The sequence below is a fragment of the Rhododendron vialii genome, chromosome 1a (assembly GCF_030253575.1).
Source record: "Rhododendron vialii isolate Sample 1 chromosome 1a, ASM3025357v1".
In the NCBI taxonomy this organism is placed as follows: Eukaryota; Viridiplantae; Streptophyta; class Magnoliopsida; order Ericales; family Ericaceae; genus Rhododendron; species Rhododendron vialii.
The window spans coordinates 33,651,350-33,660,428 of record NC_080557.1 but is presented as its reverse complement, the minus strand read 5'-3'; the positions used below and the strand labels follow the sequence as shown (position 1 = coordinate 33,660,428).

The 9,079-nt window shown below is 35.2% G+C and overlaps 1 long non-coding RNA gene across 1 annotated transcript; it reads right to left on the bottom strand.

Moving 5' to 3' along the window:
* Positions 1-3,681: 3,681 nt before the first annotated feature.
* Positions 3,682-5,841, bottom strand: LOC131307022 (uncharacterized). The gene is made up of 3 exons (XR_009194005.1): positions 5,523-5,841; positions 4,020-5,024; positions 3,682-3,843 (listed from the first exon to the last, which is right to left on the bottom strand). It is a non-coding gene; the product is annotated as an uncharacterized LOC131307022 (long non-coding RNA).
* Positions 5,842-9,079: the final 3,238 nt, after the last annotated feature.

The following is a 9,079-nucleotide window of genomic DNA, read 5'->3' as shown; positions in this document are numbered from 1 at the left end:
CATCCCTACCCAAGACCAGTATGGGTCAAGCTCCGGTGATTCGAGCTTGAATGCCAGAGTCCGTTGATTTATGCCCAAATACCGGATCCGTTGATTCGCTCAAGAATACCGGAGGATTTTTAATCTTTTCAAAATCCAAAATCCTTTCTTTTCAAAAACCATAATGGAATCAATCGTTTATCTCTTTCTTTAACGGTCACAATCTCAAGCAGCAAACAACTCAATTTACATCATATACTTCCGATGTCGACTATAACATTCTTCATTTCATGAGAAGTTTAACTGCATTACCACACCTTGTGTTACGGTGAACTCTCTTTCCACCAGGATTTCTGCATTTTCACGCATTGCGTTGCTGGCCTCTAGGGCCTCTGCATTACCACACCTTGCGTTGTGGGACCCTCTATCCAAATTCTCAATTCAAGCATACACACACACACCATCAATCGAAATATAAGCAGACAACATTTCCTAAGTTCACATTCTTTCATTCATCATCACATAATGTAATATAAACTTGTAAACATGTCCCATTGTACATCGATAAATACTTTAATTTCATGTTATTCTTCTAAGTCTATCATGACATCCTTCTTCACATACTGAAGCCACAAATGACTCCAAGACACATCACCTGCTATGTTCTGAACGAGAATCTTATAGAACGAGCGCCAAAGGAACCTAGGAAGGTCAATAAGACGAAGCACGAGGATACGAGTTACCTTATTCTCATTCGGACCACTAGGCAAACCCCCATCGACCAACTATGCATCCCACGTCATACCTGATAGCCTATAATGTTTGATAACCTTATTACAATACGTTTTTCCATCCCACCATTCACCACGTCAAGTCATAGCACCTAACATGTATATATCACTCATCATATCATGCCACAATGTTCACGTACTCATTTTAAGACTTAGACAATGGAGAGGTACCGTACTCATAGGATTTGACACATTTCTCTTGCACAACGAGAGTCAAAGAAAATAGTTTGATCAATGAATCATTTAAGGTATGAACAATCAAGCTTAGAATTGGTTTGAAGGTGTTCAATGAGTGTTAGAAGTGATCGGGGGTCAAAACAATCGAAGTGGGATAAGCAAAGGCAAAACTGTCTCATAAGGGACTGGTATCCATACAACAGTTTTTATTGTATCGATATGGGAGCGGCTGGAATTCTGATAAGTTAGCTGTATCCATACAACCATTTTGGTTGTATTGATACTCGAACGTTACGGAGGCGATTTCTGCAGAATTTCAAATGGCGAAAGCCAACCACAAACAATGAACCGAGGCCCGATCTAAGCATGAAATTAACTCATAAACACATAACAAGAGCAAGAAATCCCTACCTCGAAGTGTAAACACGAAGATCCAACCCAAACAAGCGAGCCCTAGCTTTTGAATTCGAAATCCTCCATGAATACTCCTCTCCGAGCTTTATCCAACGAACCACAAGCTCGAAATCACGTCTAGAGAGTGGAACGGAGGTTGATTGCTGAGAGCTTTTGAGTTTAGAAGATGGGTTTTGGCGTGAGAGGGTGAGAGAGAGAAAGTTGGCTAGAGAGAGAGAGAGAGTTGAGGGAGACTTTGATCTCCTACAACACATACACACCCCTTTTATACTAGCACCCAAACCAATTATGCTCACACTTTCTCCAATAACGATCCTATCATTTAAGCCCTAAATCAAATAAACTCACAAATTTCTTATTTATCTAATACTTCAGCATTTGTAAAACTTTTAAACCATTTTCATAAAATACGGGTCTCTACAGAGAGAGAGGTTTAGTGTCTTTTAGGGAGAGAGAGAAAAGAGGAATGGCGAGATGGAGTTGACGATCGAAATAAAAAGGGTAAAAAAGTCATAAGATAACATATTCGAGCCTATGCAGGTTTGGGAATAATATTCAGGGTTGGGATCAAACTGAGCCTAAAAACCAGGACCGACCTCTAATTTTCTATTCGATTTTTCTTATAGTAAACCAAGAATCAGATCAATACTTATGGATTATAAATTTGAAGAACTAAACCAACCCACAAAAATCATAGAACCAAACCAATTCAAACCATTAAAATATGGTTCGATTTCGGTTTTAAATCGCGGTTTACTTTGAGCTAAGCTACGTAGAAAGTTAGAGTAATTAGTCTTGGTAGTGAAGGAATTATAGGAATAGGAATTGGAATTGATTTTCATGCATAAAAATCTAGAGAAATTTAGGAATTGGGCCGTGAAAGTTGATTGATTTTGTGATCTCATGTGCTTTTTGTGTATAATAGATTAATAATCATAAGAAATTAAAAATATATTGTTATATATAGAAGTTTAGTCTAAATTATCTTGGCAAGGAAGAAAAACTGAATATTGCGATGGATTTAACAGGATCAATAAATTAGAAAAGTAGTTGACTAAGACTCCCATATTTATTTGGTGAATCATAATCAAAATAAATATATTTGTAACTATATATATATATATGTATGTTTGTATTATACGGTTTGGATCGGTTTGAAATCATAACTGTGAACGTGAATTCACAAACCAAATCACATAACGCGGTTTCAAATTTTTTTAAACCATGACTAAACCATACTACAAAAAACTCAAACCAAACCTTTCGATTTAGATTGGTTTGGACTGGATTCACGGTTTGACTGATTTTTTGCTCACTCCTAGGACTTCTGACCTATTATTTCAGACAAAAATATTCATTGAGTTCACATAGTCCACAAATACAGTCCATATAGTTCACAAGGGCAAAAAAAATCATTATACAGTATAACAAAGCTTATCTAAGTTCGGCAATAATATTTAGAGTTGAGAAAAAACTGAATCTAAAAAAGTAGGACCAACCTTTAAGTTTCTAGATTGCTAAATTCCCCAAGATTATGCCGCTGAAGTTGTCTTCGATAATGTACAGCTTGCAATTTAAGTAAGTTTGGTTAAACTTAATTTCTTTTAAAACTATTTTTAATTATTTCTTTTAAGCTTTTCATCGTTATTTCTTGGTTAATTGTATGTCTCATCGAGGGAAATTAAGAAATTATAAAAATATATACTAAAGTTGAAAAAACCTAGAAGATGGTGAAAACTTTATTTCACGATATTTTTTGAATCTTTATGAACTTTTTGCGACTTTAAGTATTTTTCTTTTATATTATACTAGTGTAATGCTCGTGCTTTGCACGTTTTCGCATGCTCATTGGTTTAATTGGTAGTCGAAAAATTAATATACGTATGTTTGATGATAGTAGGAAAAAAAAACACAAACCAAGATTGGCAGTTAACTTTTAGGTTTTTCTTCTGAATTCTGCCATTGTTGCACAAGTATAGCGTTCAAATCAAAGTTCCCTGATTGGCTTCAAAATAAACCTGCTGTAAAGATGGACAAATACCAGTAACAAGTCAATTCGGGCTCCATTGTGATCTCAGCAAGGAATATGTTGTGACCATATACATAAGAAAGCAACGGCAACTACCAGCAAAATTCAATTTTGAACAGGGAAATACTTGAATTGCTAGAGCAAATCAGAAAATTGATAAATGAAGCTCCGAAAATGAGCGAACTTACTCTAAACTATGTTTAATAATGATATTGGTATCATAGATGGAATACATGCAACACTAATATCAAAGCAAAAGTAAAAAATAGAACTACCATGAAGCTACTATCTACGAAGTTACTCTGTTTTTGCACAACTGTTAGTAGCACCCTCACAATGATGTTGATACATCGAAGTCCCAACGCAGACATACCAATTAGCATCTTGTCTATGATTCATAGATTTCTGCATTGGAATTGTTTGCAGTGTTCTACTTACAAACAACTCTATTCCCTAGAAAAATAGATGTATTTTAGGAAATCTAATCCCTGACTCTGTACAAGAAGAATTCACATATTTATGGCCAAACTTACCTCTAAACTACATTTAACGTTCATGTTGACGTTATAGATGGAATACATACATCCCTTATATACAATGAGAGAGCAAAAAAAAGAAAAAATAATTACCTCAACAAAAAAGAAACGCTACGAACAGACCATAGCACACTTCTCCTTCCAAGAACAAACCAAATCACACTTCTTTGTTATAGCCCTAATCGTCAACACATAAATGAAGCAATAAGGAATCATACAAAAGAACCTAAAGCATACACCAAAACAAATCGAGAATAAGAAACACCAGGGAAAAAGTAAACGAATATAAAAAAAAAAACCAAAACAGACCTAAGTTTAAAACATGACTAAACAAGAGAGGACAAGGACAGTATAGATTATCCTTACAATCTAAAAACAAAATCCCCATGCCTATATTTCCTTATATTAATCACTTGGGAGCAATATACTTCCATAGAAATTCTCTTTAGTGACTCATTCCTAGTGGTTGTGAATAATGTTACCATTTATGTGGCAGGGACAAGCTCGTGCAATGGAGTCCCTAGTTTGAGCTAAGATGCGGCATAAAGAGTCTTTGCCATTTGTGGCTTCTCTAACAATTAGAGTATACAGTTCCCTCCTACACAATCTTATAATTACCGAGGCCCAAAGAAATGAAAAATAGAATATACCACTGTTTGTTCATGTAGCGTTTCTAGCCTTCTAAGCCTCGTGATTCAGTGACATGTTGTAAAATCTAGTGATTTGTGTGATTTAACGATCATCGTGAGATCATAGATGGAGTACATGTATTATTTAAAGCAGCAATACTAAAGCAAACTTACAATTATCTTACCATACCACACAAATCATAGATCATAGAAACTTACAACCAACGTAAATTTACCTCCAAGATAGTAAACCCCAGAAAAGACCAAATCACGCGTCTCCTTTGTCTGAAGACTGAATAGGTGTTTCAGCATGCATTATGTACAGAACAAAAGCATGTGTGGCCATGTGGGTAAGCAAAACGAACTTATGAAGTCATGAAAATAGAAGCTAGAGGAAAACTAACCTTGCAGAGAAGATAATAGTGAATAAGGTATGAGCTGATCAAAGCTCCATAGCTTCCTCAAACATCTACAACAACAAAAAATAAGTATATTACTAAAAATCTAATTTTCTAGAAAATAATGTACATGGGCAAGTGTATATTCAAAGATCTTTCAACTTTCACAACAAAACAGAGGATAAATAGATCAGAAAAAGCTAGGTCAGAAACATAAATCACCGTCCTCTAAACCTTTAAATCTAGTTCAAGGAAGCGGAGAGGATGAACAAAAGGAATAGCTATGTAAAAGCAATTGAGTGATTTTTACAAACACAGGGAGTGCGTCTTAAATAAGGGTCAGACCCAACTACGGTAACAATTTCCCATGTAACTAATCCTTCTTATCTTTGTCCCAATTTTGTCACAGCCATCCTCAAGAAATTCTCCAAAATTCAGAAGAGCCGTGAATTGGATCAAACAATAAGGCCCAAACTGTTTCTTTTTCACACTCACCAATTAATATTTTTGCTTCAGATTAGAATCATCATCTGATTGAAACTCACATGGTAAAAAGAACACAAACTAACCTAGCGAAGAATGCCCAAACACAAGCAAGGAAATCGCATGACTGCTTCTTTCTATCCTTCCCAAAAACTTTTTATACACAGCCGCTAGAACAGTTCTTCTATCAGAAGAGGACTTTGTGGCGCCGTTCAAATAGTGAACCTTCAAATTAGTTACGGGAGAAGCCGCAGAAACAGTTCTTCAAAGTACTCTATGCAGCTGCTCAAACATCATCTCCGCAACAGCCGCTACAACAGTGCTTTGATGACTCGATCGATCGGCGGAACAGGTACAAAACTTGCGTAAAATAAGGAGAAGAGAGTACAGTTTGGTTGAGTAAAATAAGGGCTCTCACTCTTGAACGAATCAGCTCCAGAAGTACAGACAAATTTAGGGCAGAACAACATTAAATACCTAAAATACCCCCAACTCAATACCGCTCAAAACAAATTGGAAGAGTAATTCTACAGGGGCAATAGCGTAAATTCAAGTCATGACTTGGCTTACCATTGTTGGTTCTTTTATTACAAGTGTATTGATTTGTTAAGACGAATGAGTGATCCGAAAAACATTACTCTAATCTAAGTAAATTTTAGAGGAAATAACCAAAAAGATAGTGAAAAATTGACGTTAATTTAAGCTCGATAGTATATAATGTTGAGTAAGTTGAAAAACGTACTCTTTATCGCTCAATTTATTTTTGGTTTTTCTACAATTGTGCCTTTAATTGAACGAACTAAGACATCTTCATGCATTTTTTGGGAACTGAAAAATCTCAAATTTATTAAATTGTAGGCATTGACCATAATATATCGTCAAACAGCTGTACTCAATTGTTATTTCCCTTATAAACCACTTTGCATTCTCTCTGAGTACAAGGAACAACATGGGCGCTGAGCGGAGTACGAAATCCGACATCGGCGATGAGTGACTTTTCTTGTTTTATTTTGTTATTTTCCTATATTTTCATACCATTAGTGTCATTTGCAAACACGCACCTACTTTATTTTATCCAATCTATATTATAAAACAGAGCAATTTTCTTTAAAAATGTCTAGACATACAAACAAAGTAGCATCTACAGCTATTGGATCGTACTTTCTGATAAAGTTATAGTCATTGGATTGAATAAATAATATTTCCTAATATAAAAAAAAAGAAGTTACACGTGATTAAAGTGATCCCATGATTTGTGCTAATTATGTTGGTTGAAATGGAAAAGATCAATGACAATAAATCATTCTTAAATAGAAGATTTACTAATTCATCGATTTCATTCACATCCTCATAACAAACTGGCCAATTACTCTTTGAAGATAGAATGTCCAAAATTGATTAGGAAATGTCTTTATATCCAAAATTAATTAGAATGTCCAAGATAGGATGCCCAAAATTTTCTTTCCATATGCTCTAATTAAATTAGGAAACGTCTCAAAAAGAAGGATAATATGTCATAATATTGCTTTGTGAGGTACTTTTTGTCCGATATTCTATATATCTGTCAAAATTTCAAATTCATAAACCTTGCTTAATTTTATATTCAAAATCAACCAAATCTCATGTTCAAAGATAGTGAAAGAGAGGGGGGGAGAAATAGGTTCAATGGCTCCTCTGCAATTGAAGGTGAGATACTAACAATATTCTTTTATTTTAATATTTTTTTCAAACTTCAATCAATTGGATTTTGTTGGATTCAAGAAGCATGTTAAATTTTGGATTTTCATGTTTGGTTAATGTGCCACTGTGATGGATTCAACCTTTTCTTAATAGTATGTGTGTTCTAATTACTAAATAGCTTCTTTTTTTAGGATATGATCCGTCTACAGATTTGTGGAGACAATCAAGAGGCAAGAAAAATGGTAGGATAACTTTTTTTTGAATAGCAAAATGGTATGAAAACTACGTACATGTTTTTATTTAGACTGTGTTTCAAATACATTGCGCCGTGCCTTAAGGCACGGGTATCCACTAGTACATAATATGTTTTGCGTTCTAAATATTATAATAAAAGATAGGTATACACCCACTAATCACTTTTCAATTACACCTTTCACTGCATGTGGGCCTCATATTCCTATGTGTAACTTCCACATAAATGTAAAAGGGGTGTGGTTGGAGATGTGGATAATTGATGTGTATGTAGCACTCCTCAGAAGGCTCAGCTCCAGACCAGTTTGTTGTTGTCCATTATGGTCCAATACACGATTAGGATTTACTTTGCAAAACCCAAAGGCTTCACATGAAGCCACATGCGGCCTCACATGTTGATCTAAAACGACAGACACTCTCATAAACGGAAAGCCTAACCAAACTACTATCCATTCTCTCCTCTCTCCAAGCCGCGTATTCTCTCCATTGAGAAAATGATTTCTCTATAAATTTGTCCAAATAAAGCTATTATCCATTCCACATTTCAGTTGGCTTCAGGGATGGAGATCCGCCCCACTCTCCAATCTTCCTCCAGTATTCTCCTCCTTCTCTCCTAGAGGTGTCAAATGGACCATTCAACCACCATGCCTGGCGCGGTGGAGACGCACAGACAATGGTCCACTTCTGTCCCCTACCATTTAGGCGTCTTAAACCAAAGCTGAAAGAGGCTTTTCTCACCCCTGTGTGGGATATCTCCCCGTCTGTGGGGCTTTTCTTACCCCTGTGTGGGTGTTGCATGGATACTCTCGGCTTTGCTTCGTCCGTTTGGAGCGGTGGTGTGTGTTGGAGTTCAGTATAGTCACTGGACTGAATCCCCTCTTGTTAGATCTCCTGGTCCCTTATTGAGGGATGGAGTTTCCTCTAGTGTATGGTTTTTGTGGTTAATAAAGTACCTCTGTTATCGGTTTTGACAAAAAAAAAAAACCCTGAAGCTGAAAGAGGCTTCCAATGAAAGAACACCATGTAGATTCCTACGATTGAATCAAACTAATAATTCACAAAAAATCGACGCAAAACTAACAAATGTAAAATAAGGACAAAGTAATTTGGCTTAATTATTAAGGCTACGTTCTTTTGCACTTAACTTGAAATGAGTTGATTTGTCATTATTTGATTTTTTTTCGCATTTGTAAGTTTTGAGCCAAACTTTTGTGGATTATTGATTCATCTCGACGAGAAAATCAAAAAAATAAAAAATTTGTACTTTTACCCAAGTATTTTGAGAAATAACTATTTTTTAGCAGAAAAAATGAGAAAGTTGAATTATTTTGAGAAATAAGTGGTTATTTCCCAAAATAATTGGGTAAAAATACAAATTTTTTACTTTTCTGATTTTTCTCATCAAGACGAATCAATAATCCATAAAAGCTCGGCGCAAAACTAACAAATGTGGAAAAAAAAATTCAAATAATGACAAACCAACTCATTTTAAGTTAAGTTTAATTTAAATTTAAAAGAACGCAGCCTAAGCCAAAGCGCCCTCTATATATTTAGTATGAGTCCTTCAGTTGACAGCTCGTTGGGGTGTCAATAAATTATAAAAAAGACAAAAAAACATATTCTGTTAAACTTTTTACATATTTTATAACACTTTTGCATACTTCGATATATTTTGACATGTTTTAATACAACCACCCAATGAGTTGATTTT